At 44.7% G+C, this 16,882-nt stretch overlaps 1 protein-coding gene across 2 annotated transcripts in view; it reads right to left on the bottom strand.

Annotated features, from left to right (window-relative positions):
• Nucleotides 1–16,882, bottom strand: part of LOC137332851 (sodium- and chloride-dependent neutral and basic amino acid transporter B(0+)-like) — a 117,747-nt gene that overhangs the window by 73,985 nt on the left and 26,880 nt on the right. The gene's annotated exons all lie outside the window — the stretch shown is intronic.

The raw sequence follows: 16,882 nt of genomic DNA, 5'->3' as shown, positions 1-16,882 counted from the left end.
ATGCTTATCTAAATGTTCTGTTACTGTCTCCTTAATAATAGACTCCAAAATTTTACCCACCACAGATGTTAAGCTAACTGGCCTATAATTTCCAGCCTTCTGCCTACTACCCTTTTTAAATAACGGTGTTACATTAGCAGTTTTCCAATCTGCCGGGACCTCTCCTGAGTCCAGGGAATTTTGGAAAACTATCACCAAAGCATCCACAATCCCTACTGCCACTTCCCTCAAGACCCTAGGATGGAAGCCATCAGGTCCAGGGGATTTATCCGCCTTGAGTCCCATTATTTTACTGAGTACCATCTCCTGAGTGATTTTAATCGTATTTAGCTCCTCCCCCCCGAGAGTCCCCTGTTTGTCCAGTGTTGGGATATTCTTAGTGTCCTCTACTGTAAAGACTGAAACAAAATATTTGTTCAGCATTTTTGCCATCTCCATGTTTCCCACCATTAATTTCCCGGTCTCATCCTCTAAGGGACCTATGTTTGCCTTAGCCACCCTTTTTCTTTTTATATAACTATAGAAACTCTTGCTATCTGTTTTTATATTTTTTGCTAATTTCTTTTCATAATCTAACTTCCCTTTCTTAATCAATCCTTTAGTTACCTTTTGCTGTCTTTTGAAGAATTCCCAATCTTCTATCCTCCCACTAAGTTTGGCTACCTTATATGTCCTTGTTTTTAGTCGGATACTATCCTTGATTTCTTTACTTAGCCACGGATGGCTGTCATTTCTTTTACACCCTTTTTTCCTCAGTGGAATATATTTATTTTGAAAGTTGTAAAATAACTCCCTAAATGAACACCACTGCTCATGTACCGTCTTACCCTTTAATCTATTTTCCCAGTCCACTTTAATCAATTCCGCTCTCATACCATCATAGTCTCCTTTATTCAAGCTCAGTACGCTTGTTTGAGAATCAACCTTCTCACCCTCTAATTGGATATGGAATTCAACCATGTTGTGGTCGCTCGTTCCAAGGGGATCCTTAACTAGGACATTATTAATTAATCCTGACTCATTACACAGGACCAGGTCCAAGGTTGCCTGCCCCCTTGTAGGATCAGTTACATACTGCTCAAGAAATCCATCCCTGATGCACTCAATGAACTCGTCCTCAAGGCTGCTCTGCCCAATTTGATTTGTCCAGTTAATATGATAATTAAAATCCCCCATAATTATGGCTGTTCCCTTATTACATGCCCCGACTATCTCCTGATTAATACTTCTTCCAGCAGAGTTGCAACTATTAGGAGGCCTATATACTACGCTCACTAATGTTTTTTTTCCCTTATTATTCCTTATCTCCACCCAAACTGTTTCATTATCTAGATGCTTTGTCCCAATATCATTTCTCTGTATTACAGTGATTCCTTCCTTTATTAACATAGCCACCCCACCTCCCCTTCCTTCCTGCCTGTCCTTCCTGATTGTTAAATACCCTGGCATATTTAATTCCCAGTCGTTGTCACCCTGCAGCCATGTTTCTGTAATGGCCACAAGATCATACCCATACGTAGTTATTTGTGCCGTTAACTCGTCCATTTTATTACGAATGCTACGTGCATTCAGATAAAGAACTTTCAAATCTGTTTTGTGACGCTTAGTTCCTGCTTTTTCCTTTTTTAACACTTTACCTATTACTCCATACCTTCTGTCCCTTCCTGTTACGCTTTCCTCTCTCTCCCTGCTCAGGTTCCCAACCCCCTGCCACTTTAGTTTAAACCCTCCCCAACAGCACTAGCAAACACTCCTCCTAGGACAGCAGTCCCGGCCCTGCCCAGGTGCAGACCGTCCGGTTTGTACTGGTCCCACCTCCCCCAGAACCGTTTCCAGTGTCCCAGGAATTTGAATCCCTCCCCCTTGCACCATTCCTCTAGCCACGTATTCATTTGAAATATCCTCCTATTTCTACTCTGACTAGCACGTGGCACTGGCAGCAATCCTGAGATTACTACCTTTGAGGTCCTATTTTTTAATTTACCTCCTAACTCCCTATATTCTGCTTTTAGGACCTCATCCCCTTTTTTACCTATATCGTTGGTGCCTATGTGCACCACGACAGCTGGCTGTTCGCCCTCCCCCTCCAAAATGTTCTGTAGCCGCTCCGAGACATCCTTGATCCTTGCACCAGGGAGGCAACACACCATCCTGGAGTCTCGGTTGCGGCCGCAGAAACGCCTGTCTATTCCCCTTACAATTGAGTCCCCTATCACTATAGCTCTGCCACTCTTTTTCCTCCCAGCCTGTGCAGCAGAGCTACCCGTGGTGCCAGGAAGTTGGCTGCTGCTGCCTTCCCCTGATAAGTCATCCCCCCCAACAGCATCCAAAGTGGCATATCTGTTTGAGAGGGGGATGGCCACAGGGGACCCCTGCACTACCTGCCTGCATCTCTTACTCTTCCTGGTGGTCACCCATTCACTTCCTGCCTGTATACCCTTTACCTGCGGTGTGACCAACTCGCTAAACGTGCTATCCACGAGTTTCTCTGCATCGCGGATGCTCCACAGTGAGTCCACCCGCAGCTCCAGCTCCGAGATACGATCGGTCAGTAGCTGCAGGTGGACACACTTCCCGCACACATGGTCGGCAGGGACACTGGTAGTGTCCATGACTTCCCACATCTTGCAGGAGGAGCATATCACGGGTGCGAGGTCTGCTGCCATGACTTGCCTTAGCTTAGTTACCCCTTTTAAATTACGTTGAAATTAGAAAATGTTAACTATACTAGGGACCTAGGTTCACTAAAAAAAAAACACTATCTGCTATAAAACCTGCAGATCTTCCCTTTCTTATTACTTTACTTACAGTAAAATGGTAGAAATACTCACCTGAACCTACTCACCAATCAGCTGCCTCCCCTGTGCCGCGTCACTTTCGGATGCCGACGCTCGGTTTCTCTGTCTAGTCGTGATATCTATGCCCGATGAACGCGGTATTGTTGGTAGTGATTTCCTCTCTGATAATGGCATTCTAATTGACTACCCTAACCAATGCTTAAGCTTTGGCCTCAGCCTGCTGGGTGAGACTCTGCTGGTCTCTGATGCGCATTCAGTTTATGCCCTCTCTGAATACCTTGATCCAGCTATACGGTCACTCATTCAGCGGTGGTCCGATACGTTCGCTACTCACAAACATGACGCCAGTCGACTTCCAGGGGAGCAGTTGGTCAACGGCCCTCCCCACCCATTCATGAAGCAATACCCCATTCTTCGAGAAAGTTATTCCCACATAGAGACTACCATCCAGTCTCATTTACAGTCTCTGATACGTTCACAACAAGTTCTCCGATTTGGCCTGTTAAAAAACCCGATGGTAATTGGTGATTGACAATCGACTACCAGAAACTTAATATGGTTACCCCCGCCTGTGCGCCTGTTGTGCGAAAGGTTCCCACTTTTCTCTCCCAGATTCCACCAATTGCCACCTATTTCTCTACACTTGATACTGCAAACAGGCCCTGAAGTGTGCCTTTCAGTAAAGAAGATCAATTTAAGTTCGCTTTTACCTTCGGCAACCAGAGTTATACTTGGACGTGCCTTCCACAAGGCTTTCATAATTCTCAAACAATTTCCCACAAACATATGGCTCAAGGCATTAAAAACTTTTCCAGATCCAATTGTTGCAGTATGTTGATGACTTGCTCATTGCCATGTCATCAAGGGAGGAGCCCCTGGAACTTCTTGACCAGCTGTTGTGTTTACTGACAGAGGTGAGACTGAAGATCAATCCATGAAAGGTGCAGCTCTTACAAGACAAAGTTACATTCCTCGGTGTTTCTGTCTCCAGAAATGGACGGTCCCCTGATCAGTATAAGGTGCAGGCAATGTTTGCCTCTGCTGATGTTGGTTACTGCCTTGTGCTCGTTTCCCGGTCTCATTGGATACCAGCGATGTTTTATTCTGCGTTTCGTTGTATGAGTTATTAAAGGGAGGCTCCGATGACCTCCGTTCACGTTGAAAGGAGGAACATTCTAATGCTTTTGAAAATGGCAGTCATACAGGCTGTTCATCTAGTCACCATCCCATCCATTCCATCTCGAAGCTGGTTCGTCATATTCCAGTCTGGCTGTGGTACTCTGTCAAGACTTCGAAAGTAGGCTGTTTCCAATTGCTTATGCATCTCATCTTCTCTCCAGCCCCGAGAAGAACTACGATCCTTGTTCATGACATTTGCTTGCGACATTCTGGGCAGTTAAACATTTTACGTATATTACAGGATCACAATCTTTAGTGCTTTACACTCTACAATTGCTACTCCAGCCGGGTGATTCTCTCATTTCTTCTGCATGCCTCAGCTGCTGGACCATCATGGTCCTGGAGCAGCAGCTCGATATCACCCCTCACCGTACCACCCTGTTGTCTCAGTTTCTGTTCTCCAATGGAGAGCCATGTACATGCCACCCCCACCCCCCCGATAAATTTTGATGCTCACCCTATGTTCTGAGCGCCGATTCTGATTCTATTGATATATACATTGATGTATCTTCCTATCACGATACCGGGACACCCTTGACTGGGTTCTCAGTTGTTCTTCCCTCTCCCATGATCTAGTATAGGTATGTGCACAGTTTGCTGAGATTGCAGCGCTGCTGTGTGAGTGACCACCGATCAGCCAGTGAATATTTGGTCCAATAGTGCCTATGCCTCAACATCATGTTCTCTCCTCCCATGTACCATAGAGCTGATTTTCGGGCATCGGATGGTAAGCCTCTGATGCACGCGTCCTTGATCCGTATATTGTGGCAGGACCTTGGTGCCCTTTCTGCACTTTATTATATAGGTACAGTCAAAGCCCATACCAAGGGGGCAGATCCCCAATCAGTCGGAAACTCGCAGGCTGATATTGCCTCGAGAGGAGCTGCGAAATGCGGCCCACTGTGGGGCACTCCGGTCCCAGTTTTAGCCATTAAGGCCCCGGCTGATGCCATTGATCTAACCTCCCTACAGGCTTCATGGCGGCCCTACCAGCTGACTATCGCCTAGCACCTCGAGGGTCAGCCACTACCCAGCCTACCCCATGGGCCCATCGGACTGCTGTTCACATGAAGGGCTCCGAGTCACTCCTATTTTATCAACCTGATCCCTCTGCTGTTCCTTTTGTCTGTGTTCCCCGTCTTATGTGAGGAGCTTTTCGAGCTCTTCCATTCCCACCCGCTGGGCGGTCATTTTCCGCTGACATTTGCCAAGGTTACGAGGGTCGCCTGGTGGCCCAGGTGTAAATCTGATGTCACCAGCCAGGTGGCGCTCTGTCTGCCCTGCCTTCAGCATTACCCCTCGTTACATCTAAATCAAGCTTTCCTCCAGAGTGCCCCGCCACCCAGTGGCCCATGGACGCATCTCCAGATTGATTTCATTGGGCCTTTGCAGTGTACTCCCTTGGGCTACCTGCACTGTCTCGTTGCTGTTGATAGGTTCACTAAGTGAATGGAAACATTCCCCTGCAGGAAGAATACTGCCCTGACAGCAGCCAAACTCCTCTTCTCCGAGGTCTTCTGCAAGTGGGGACTGCCAATTCACATCAATAGTGACCAGAGGCCCGTTTCACGGGAAAGGTCTTCGCTGAACTCCAGAAGCTCATGAAGATCGAACATAAGCTCCACGTTTCCCACCACTCTCAGTTGTCCGGGGTGGTACAGCGGGGGAATAGGACCTTAAAAACGATCCTTAGGAAGTTTTGTATTCAGAACTGCACTCAGTAGGCTCAGCTGCTTACCAAGTGCCTATAGCTATCCGCTCCACACCTCATTCAACCACTGGTATCTTGCCATACCAGGCTATGACCGGCCGTTTGACGCGGACCCTAGGGCACCTGCTTGTGCCCAACACATTACCCCTTCTGCTGGGTATGGCCAACCAGAAATGGTTGGACTGTCTGGTGGTACAAGATAACGCAACAAATTGTTTTATTGCGATCAATATAGGGAGGGCCAAAGCAAGATTAAATAACACTTTGATAAGAAGGTCCATCCTGCCGAATTCAACGTTGGGGACCTGGTAATGGTCCTGAACTACAGTAAGAGGGCTTATGCCTTTGAACCAAGGTGGCACAGTCTGTTTCCAATTGTGGACCGGGCCAGCCCAACCGTATGCCAGGTGTGATTTCCAACCAGACGTGGGCGCTTTACAGTTAATAAATGGTATCTGTCAACTGAAACTGGTCACTGATATGTATGTAAATTGATGTGCACTGATACTGTTCATTTGGTCTGTCATAGGATATCAGCCATGATGACCAACCTCTTGTCGGTGATGTTGCTGCTATTGCCAGAAGCCATACCTATGCCTGTCGAGGAATGGGACGATGTGGAAGCTGACCAATAATTTCCCATTCCCCAGATAAATGGAATACAGGGCTTCACCATTGATCCGGTAAATATCAACTTCGTTTCATGAAACACCACCAAGAGATGCTACTGTTTTCCCATTGCCTTTGCCTCAGGATGCCTAGAACTGGGTGCGCATGTTGAAAAAGGCCACGGCCTTCAACTGGAGTGCAGGTGCATGAAAAAGGACATTAAACTCGGTGAGATCTCTGGCAGCCTGTGGCGTTGGGATTGCATCGTCCCATAAGACCAGAAGACCATAAGAGATAGGGGAGCAGGAGTAGGCCATTCAGCCCCTCAAGCCTGCTCCGCCATTCAATGAGATCATGGCTGATCTGATTTTTACCTCAACTCCACTTTGCCGCCTTTTCCCCATGTCCTTTGACTCCCTTGCTGATCAAAAATTTGTCTAACTCAGCCTTGAATGTATTCAATGACTCAGCCTCCACAGCTTTTTTGGTGAAGAATTCCAGAGATTCACGATCCTCTGGGAGAAGAAATTCCTCCTCATTTCCATCTTAAACGGGCGACCCCATATTCTGAGACTATGCCCCCGAGTTTTAGATTCCCCCATGAGGGGTAACACCCTCTCAGCATCTATCCTATCGGGTCCCCTCAGAATCTTGTATGTTTCAATAAGATCGCCTCTCATTCTTCTAAACTCCAATGAGTATAGACCCAACCTGTTCAATCTTTCCTCATAAGACAACCCTTCCATACCCGGAATCAACCGAGTGAACCTTCTCTGAACTGCCTCCAATGTAAGTATGTCCTTCCTTAAATAAGGGCACCAGATTGTACGTAGTACTCCAGGTGTGGTCTCACCAGCACCCTGCACAGTTGTAGCATGACTTCCCCGCTTTTATGCTCCATCCCCCTAGAAATAAAGGCCAATATTCCGTTTGCCTTCCGGATTACCTGCTGCACCTGTATGTTGACTTTTTGTGTTTCATGTACGAGGACACCCAGATCCCTCTATACAGCAGCATTTTGTAGTATTTCTCCATTCAAATAATATTTTGCTTTTTTATTTTTCCTTCCAAAGTGGATGACTTCACATTTTCCCACATTATATTCCATCTGCCAAATTTTTGCCCATTCGCTTGACATGTCAATATCCCTTTGCAGAAACTTTGTGTCCTCATCGCAACTTGCTTTTCCACCTATCTTTGCATCATCAGCAAATTTGGCCACAAGGCACTCTGTTCCTTCATCCAAGTCATTGATATATATTGTAAATAGTTGAGACCCCAGCACTGAGCTCTGCGGCACCCCACTAGTTACAGATTGCCTTTTTGAAAATGACCCTTTTATCCCGACTCTTTGTTTTCTGTTAGTTAGCCAATCCTCTATCCATGCCAGTATATTACCCCCAACACCATGAGCTCTTATCTTGTGCAATAACCTTTTATGTGGAACCTTATCGAATGCCTTTTGGAAATCCAAATATACTGCATCCATTGGTTCCCCTTTATCCACCCTGCCCGTTACTTCCTCAAAGGGCTCTAATAAATTTGTCAGTCACTATTTCCCCCTCATAAAACCATGTTGACTTTCCTTGATTGTATTATGAGTCTCTAAATGTCCTGCTACTACTTCCTTAATAATGGATTCGAGCATTTTCCCAATAACAGATGTTAGGCTAACTGGTCTATAGTTACCAGCTTTCTGTCTCACTCCCTTCTTGAATAGGGGTGTTACGTTTGCGGTTTTCCAATCCGCTGAGACCTTTCTAGAATCTAGTGAATACTGAAAGATTACAACTAATGCATCCACTATCTCGGTAGCCACTTCCTTTAAGACCCTCGGATGCAAGCCATCAGCTCCAGGGGACTTGTCAGCCTTTAGACCCATTAGTTTACCGAGTACTTTTTCTCTGGTGATAGTGATTGTTTTTAGTTCCTCCCTTCCCTTTGCCCCTTGATTATCTACTATTATTGGTATGTTATTAGTGTCTTCTACTGTGAAGACAGATAGAAAATATCTGTTCAATTCCTCTGCCATTTCCTTGTTTGCCATTATTATTTCCCCAGTCTCATCCTCTTAGCTTTACTTTAGCTATCCTCTTCCTTTTTATATACTTGTAGAAGCTTTTACTGTCAGTTTTTATATTTCTTGCTAGTTTACTCTCATAATTTATTTTCTCCCTCTTTATTATTCTTTTAGTCATCCTTTGCTGGTTTTTAAAGTTTTCCCAATCTTCAGGCTTACCAGTAATCTTTACCATGTTGTATGCTTTTTCTTTTAACTTGATACCATCCATGGCTGGTTCACCCTTTTTGTGGGGTCTTTCCTCCTCACAGGGATATATTTTTGTTGCGAGTCATAAAATATCTTTTTAAATGTTTGCCACTGCTTATCCACATACCATCTAATCTGTTTACCTAGTCCACTTTAGCCAATTCCGCCCTCATTCCTTTATAATTGCCCTTATTTAAGTTTAACACAGTAGTTTGAAACCCAAGATCCTCTCTCTCAAATGGGATGTGAAATTCTATCATGTTATGATCACTGCTTCCCAAGGGATCCTTTACTTTGAGATCATTAATTAATCCTGTTTTGTTACTCTTTACCAGATCCAAAATGGCCTGTTCCCTGGTTGGTGCCCTGACGTATTGGTCTAAGAAACAGTCCCTAATACAGTCTATGAACTCCTTCTCAAGGCTACTTTTGCCAATTTGATTTGTCCAATCTATGTGAAAGTTAAAATCACCCATGATTATTGCATTACCTTTTTTATAAGCCCCCCTTATTTCATGATTAATATTTTGCCCTACAGTGTAGCTACTGTTAGGGGGCCTATATACTACTCCCACCAGTGATTTCTTTCCCTTGCTATTTCTTACCTCCATCCAAATTGATTCGACATCTTGATCTTCTGAGCCAAGATCATTTCTCACTATTATACCAATTTCATCCTTTATTAACAGAGCTACCCCACAACCTTTACCTTTTTTCCTATCCTTCCGAAATGTTAAATAACCGTGAATATTTAGCGCCCTACCTTGGTCACCTTGCAACCACGTCTCTGTAATGGCCACGAAATCATACCCATTTGTTTCTATTTGTGCTGTCAATTTATCTATCTTATTACAAATGCTGTGCGCATTCAGATAAAAAACCTTTAATTTTGTCTTTTTACCATTCTTTCCTACCCCGCCCCATTTGTTAGTGCGCTCTTATGTTTGTATGCTCTGTCTCTTCCTGACACACTCTGTTTATCATTACCCCCATCACTTTCCTGTACTACTTCCTTGTCTTTTCTCTTTATCAATCTAAACTTCACCCCACCTGAGCCCTCCACCCCTCTATTTAGTTTGAAGCCTTCTCTACTGCCATAGTTATTCGGTTTGCCAGAACACTGGTCCCAGCATGGTTCAGGTGAAGCCCGTACCAACGGAACAGCTCCTTCTTTCCCCAGTACTGGTGCCAGTGCCCCATGAATCGAAACCCACCTTTGCCCACACCAATCTTTGAGCCACGCATTCATCTCTCTGATCTGATTTACCCTGTGCCAATTTGCTCGTGGTTTAGTTAATAATTCAAAGATTATCACCTTTTATGGTTCCGATTTTTAATTTAGTCCCTAGCTGCTCAAACTCCCTCAGCAGAACCTTTTTCTTAGTCCTACCTATGTCATTGGTGCCTACGTGGACCACAACAACTGGATCCTCCCCCTCCCACTCCAAGTTTCTCTCCAGCCCTGAGGAGATGTCCTTAACCCTGGCACCGGGTAGGCAACACAGCCTTCGGGACTCTCGCTCTTGGCTGCAGAGAACAGTGTCTATCCCTCTAATTATACTGTCGCCTACTGCAATCACATTCCTTTTTACTCCCCCCACTTAAATGGCCCCCTGAACCACGGTGCCGTGGCCAGTTTGCTCATCCTCCCTGCAGTCCCTGCATTCATTCACAAGGGCTGCAAGAACCTCATATCTATTGGACAAGTGCAGAGGCTGAGGCTCCTGCAATGCTACCTCCTGGATCCCCGTGCCTGTCTCACTCGCAGTCACACGCTCCTGTGCCTGACCACGTGCCAATTCTACAGTAATTAGTCTAAGGGGCGTGACTACCTCCTGGATCAAAGTATCCAGGTAACTTTCTCCCTCCCTGATGCCTCGCAATGTCTGCAGCTCGGACTCCAGCTCCTCAACTCTGAGCTGAAGTTCCTCGAGCTGCAGACACTTACTGCAGATGTAGTCACCCTGGACAAAACTGTCCAGTAGCTCCCACGTATTACATAAGAACATAAGAAATAGGAGCAGGAGTAGGCCAATCGGCCCCTCGAGCCTGCTCCGCCATTCAATAAGATCATGGCTGATCTGATCCTAACCTCAAATCTAAATTCATGTCCAATTTCCTGCCCGCTCCCCGTAACCCCTAATTCCCTTCACTTCTAGGAAACTGTCTATTTCTGTTTTCTATTTATTTAATGATGTAGCTTCCACAGCTTCCTGGGGCAGCAAATTCCACAGACCTACTACCCTCTGAGTGAAGAAGTTTCTCCTCATCTCAGTTTTGAAAGAGCAGCCCCTTATTCTAAGAGTATGCCCCCTCGTTCTAGTTTCACCCATCCTTGGGAACATCCTTACCGGATCCACCCGATCAAGCCCCTTCACAATCTTATATGTTTCAATGAGATCGCCTCTCATTCTTCTGAACTCCAATGAGTAGAGTCCCAATCTACTCAACCTCTCCTCATACGTCCGCCCCCTCATCCCCGGGATTAACCGAGTGAACCTTCTTTGTACTGCCTCGAGAGCAAGTATGTCTTTTCTTAAGTATGGAGACCAAAACTGTATGCAGTATTCCAGGTGCGGTCTCACCAATACCTTATATAACTGCAGCAATACCTCCCTGTTTTTATATTCTATTCCCCTAGCAATAAAAGCCAACATTCCATTGGCCTTCTTGATCACCTGCTGCACCTGCATAGTAACTTTTTGATTTTCTTGCACTAGGACCCCCAGATCCCTTTGTACTGCAGTACTTTCCAGTTTCTTGCCATTAAGATAATAACTTGCTCTCTGATTTTTCCTGCCAAAGTGCATAACCTCACATTTTCCAATATTGTATTGCATCTGCCAAATCTCCACCCACTCACCCAGCCTGTCTATATCCCCTTGTAGGTTTTTTATGTCCTCCTCACTCTCTACTTTCCCTCCCATCTTTGTATCATCTGCAAACTTTGATATGTTACACTCGGTCCCTTCCTCCAAATCGTTAATATAGATTGTAAAGAGTTGGGAACCCAGCACCGATCCCTGCAGAACACCACTGGCTACTGGTTGCCAGTCCGAGAATGAACCATTTATCCCAACTCTCTGCTTCCTGTTAGATAACCAATCCTCCACCCATGCCAGAATATTACCCCCAATCCAGTAATTCTTTATCTTGAGCAATAATCTTTTATGTGGCACCTTGTCGAATGCCTTCTGGAAGTCCAAATACATTACGTCCACTGGTTCCCCTTTATCCACCCTGTACGTTATGTCCTCAAAGAACTCAAGCAAATTTGTCAGACATGACTTCCCCTTCGTAAAGCCATGCTGACTTTGTCCTATTAAATTATGTTTATCCAAATGTTCCGCTACTGTCTCTTTAATAATAGACTCCAAAATTTTACCCACCACAGATGTTAGGCTAACTGGTCTATAATTTCCAGCCTTCTGCCTACTACCCTTTTTAAATAAGGGTGTTACATTAGCAGTTTTCCAATCTGCCGGGACCTTTGCCGAGTCCAGAGAATTTTGGAAAATTATTACCAAAGCATCCACAATCCCTACTGCCACTTCCCTCAAGACCCTAGGATGTAAGCCATCAGGTCCAGGGGATTTATCCACCTTAAGTCCCATTAATTTACTGAGTACCAATTCCTTAGTGATTTTAATCGTATTTAGTTCCTCCCCCCCCTAGAGCCCCCTGTTTGTCCAGTGTTGGGATATTCTTAGTGTCCTCTACCGTAAAGACTGAAACAAAATATTTGTTCAGCATTTTTGCCATCTCCATGTTTCCCACCATTAATTTCCCGGTCTCATCCTCTAAAGGACCTACGTTTGCCTTAGCCACCCTTTTTCTTTTTATATAAAATTGTAGAAACTCTTGCTATCTGTTTTTATATTTTTTGCTAATTTATTTTCATAATCTATCTTCCCTTTCTTAATCAATCCTTTAGTTATTTTTTGCTGTCTTTTGAAGACTTCCCAATCTTCTATCCTCCCACTAAGTTTGGCTACCTTATATGTCCTTGTTTTTAGTCGGATACTATCCTTAATTTCTTTACTTAGCCACGGATGGCTGTCATTTCTTTTACACCCTTTTTTTCCTCAGTGGAATATATATTTTTTGAAAGTTGTAAAATAACTCCTTGAATGAACACCACTGCTCATGTACCGTCTTACCCTTTAATCTATTTTCCCAGTCCACTTTAATCAATTCCGCTCTCATACCATCATAGTCTCCTTTATACAAGCTCAGTACGCTTGTTTGAGAACCAACCTTCTCACCCTCTAATTGAATATGGAATGTAACCATGTTATGGTCACTCATTCCAAGGGGATCCTTAACTAGGTGACCAACTGCCACTTCAGGCTGCTTGTTTACCACGAACTGAAGACTGAAAACTGCAAGTTAAGATTAAATTTAAGTCCTGGATGTCGATAGAGAGTGCACAGGACAAACTGGCTTTCTATACTCAGTTGAGGTTGTACGTATTGCAGCTACATAACCTAGATACTTAATTGTCTTGCAGAGTTTAACTGGCCCTTAAGTATGGCCCCGGCATGCTCACGACTATTGGTGTACATCCCTGATCAACAAACGTCTGGGAGGGTCCGGGGTAACTCTAGCCATGGTAGTTCACCACCCGTTTCGAGATGGTACCCATTGATTGTGATTTATCAGAATTGCGCATGCCCCAGGGTTTCTGTCACGGCACCTACCTAAACCTTTTCCATGACATGCTGGCTGAATTGGTCTCTGAATTTGAGGCTCATCGCCCTGCCTCCAAAACTTCTGATTCTCCCTTCAGCCAGCCTGTCGGCCGACCCCGACCAACTTGCGACCTGTCACTAGGTGCAGAAGGGCCTCACTGATATATCTGCCAACCAGGTCCCCACTTTTGTGAAAAACCAACATCTCCAGCAGTGGCTGGGGGCAAATTAAACTACTGCTGGTCTCCAGCGTATCTGCAGACTTGGCCAGGCCATCCCAGCCCCAAGCGTCTCTTTCGACTGAAAGCAGGGCACGCTCCCTGTCGTTTTGGCCCATCCAGTCCCCAAGAGCCAGGGAGAGGTCCCTGACCGCCGTTGACGAGTTGAGTCCGTGGGAAGTTTGGAAAGAGAGGATACCTTCAAAGAGTTCCATGACTTTCACCCATGATTTATCTGATGTGAATCCACCTGGCTGAGCCCAGACCTTGGATGTTGCACGCAGCACCAGGCAGAATGGATCGGCTACTGTAACGTTACTCAGCACCCTGTCCCAGCATGCGGTTTTACCCTGGATGACATCTTTCCCAGGTGCACCGATATTGTCACCAAGTCGGGTGGAGAGGAGACCAGGTCAGAGGTCAGTTTACATGGGGTGAGGACATTACTATATCACCACAACTGCCAAACAGATGACCACAGGTGAACTCTCCTGCCCAGTTAACTTTCCAATGTTCTGCCTTGTTCCAGCTTCCCTGATGCGCATTGGGAGTATCATCCTCCTGCCTGTCCACCATCACAATGCCACAGAACTCAGGTGGGAGCTGCCCCTACAGGATGAGGCCTTGGAGTTCATTTTCCACTTTGGTCCTATTCCTCCACTGTCGCTTAGTCTACAGTCCATCCTAGATAGGACGGTCATTTCCCAAATCCATCTTGTCCAGATGCTCCAGGACAATGATGACGTTGAGAAAGACATTGCCACACAAGGTAATCATCAATGATGTGATGTGGTTTACAACGTTGCTCTGTGGGTTTGGGCCCGACTCACGTCCTACTTTTTCTTGATTATCCGGGGCGTTCTGGTCCTCGCAGTTGTCATTGCCATTTACAAGATCCGCCGGCTGTACCAGAAGCTTCAGGTCACCTTATATACTCACACTCGAGCCATGCAAGTGGCCAAGGTAATCAAGAATTCGTAATGTGACAGCTTAAACTTAGTTTTACACTGTCAAAGTGAGGACTGAAAGGAAATGAGACCCTCCGTATCTGTGTGTCTCGCCGTTCCTGTCAACCATTTTAAATATAACACCCCCCACTTTGAAAAAGACCATCTTGAAACATTATACTTCATTTAATTATCTTTAATCACAGTTAACCTCGCAGATAATTACATTTAATATGTAACCACATTTAACCGAATCATTTGTTCAGTATGTTAACCAGACAATTTTGTAGTTAGCTTGGTCAAGCAACGCGTGATTAAACTTAACCACGATAGCCTTCAGCAGCCTGAACCACATAATCATTAACATAATTAGTACAGGCTTTCAAATACATCTGTAATGCATTCATAGCATAATGATTCTTTTTAAGTTTCCTGTAAGTAAAAGAGTTTTGTATGTCTGGGAAAATACAGGCTGTTCCCTCCAAAAGAGATAGGGCGAGCATCAGCCAAGCAAGGCCTTGACAAGACAGTAACTCACAGAGGTCCATGTCTGGGAACAGACCTGTTTACTTGCTTAATGGTTTTATGAAAACTGCAGGGTCTGCATGAAAGTTGAACAATGAAAGGTTAAAGATCTCCAACTTAGAATGATGTAACCCTCGGGCCTATGAATATCACCAGACACAAGTCCCACTGTTGGCAGCCTTTCATTGGCCCACTCTAATTAAGAGATAAGGGAAAGCAACCTGAATGAGTTAATGCTGGTCGATCAGGCATCTTTTATAAGATAAAGATGAGAGCCCAAACTAATGCTTTTTGCAGAGAAGTAGCACGCATATGGTGCGACAGCCCGGAACAACTGTGCTGATGCCAGAATACAACTCTGTCCTGATCATCACCTGGGTGAGCATTGCCTTTGTTGTTCAGTATAAATCGTTGCTTCGTGTACTGTGTGTACTTGACTCTGTTCCTATCCCAAATAAAGTACTCAATTGTTACCAATTGGTTCGTGTCAGACTTTCCTAGATCTTCCAGAGAAAGGCGCAAAAGTCTTCCGAGTTTATTTCAGCACAGCAGCCTGTCTGTACAGTTTCCCACAGGCTCGCAGTTGTGAGATCTAGGCTACACCGTTTTCGTGATCTCCAAGGGAAATCTTACAACAGTCCCAGTTAGTATAATTAGGGTCAGACATCACCCACAGCCCCCGTCTGTATAAGGTTTAGACATCACCCACATTCCAGTCTGCTCAATAAGGTTAGACCTCACCCACAGTCCAAGTCTGTATAATAAGGGTCAGACATCACCCACAGTCCCAGCATGTATTATAAAGTCAGCTATCACCCAAATCCCCAGTCTGTATAATAAGAGTTTTTTCAAGTTTCGAAGCATTTTTTTCTCTATTTCAGGAGTTTCAAACTGACTCTGCTCAATTCAGACAGAATTCATGTTTGATATCCCAGAAAATCAAAGTTTTCAGTGCTGAGTCGAACAGTAGGACTCCATGGGAGGTGAGAAGAAAAGGAAAGAGAACAAGGCATTGAAATAAAAGAGACATAAAGGGAGAGAGTTCGTGAGAGGCATACATAGTAAGAAATATTCAGAAGATGGGAGACACTTTGGGTAAAACTCACATGAAGGGAGAAAGTGAGAAAAAGATTCCTGCACAAATGCAGAGATACACAGACAAGAGAAACTACCTGAGACACAAACACAGATAGAAAGAAACAGTTGACACAAGAAAAGGAGCAAGAGAAAGAATTATAGAATACATAAGAACATAAGAAATAGGAGCAGGTGTAGGCCAAATGGCCCTTCGAGCCTGCTCCACCAATCAGATCATGGCTGATCTTCAACCTCAACTCCACTTTCCTGCCCGATCCCCATATCCCTTGACTCCCCTAGAGTCCCAAAAATCTATCTATCTCAGCCATAAATATACTCAATGACTGAACATCCACAGCCCTCTGGGGTAGAGAATTCCAAAGATTCAAAACCCTCTGAGTGAAGAAATTCCTCCTCATCTCAGTCTTAAATGGCTGACCCTTTATCCTGCGACTATGCCCTATAGTGCTAGGCTCTATAGCCAGGAGAAACAACCTCTCAGCATCTACCCTGTCAAACCCCCTCATAATCTTGTATGTTTCAATGAGATCATCTCTCATTCTTCTAAACTCCAGAAAGTGTAGGCCCATTCCACTCAATAGGTGATAAGCTTAGAGTCAAAGAAGAAAGAGACACATTTTCTTTTATTTTTCTCATGAGCAACACCATGGGAGATCAACTAATTTCTTTAAAACATTTCCATTGTTCAAAAAAAATATTTATTACTGACTATCCTGAAAGTCCAGTGACTTAGTAACAAGATTCTTGCTTCTGACTTCTATCCAAGCATTTCTGCTGTACGATCAGAATGAAGATGGCCTGTGGAAAACTATAAGCTTTGCCTTACTAAATTGACTT

This window comes from Heptranchias perlo, chromosome 15 (assembly GCF_035084215.1).
Source record: "Heptranchias perlo isolate sHepPer1 chromosome 15, sHepPer1.hap1, whole genome shotgun sequence".
NCBI lineage: Eukaryota > Metazoa > Chordata > Chondrichthyes > Hexanchiformes > Hexanchidae > Heptranchias > Heptranchias perlo.
This window is presented reverse-complemented; position numbering and strand designations above follow the sequence as displayed.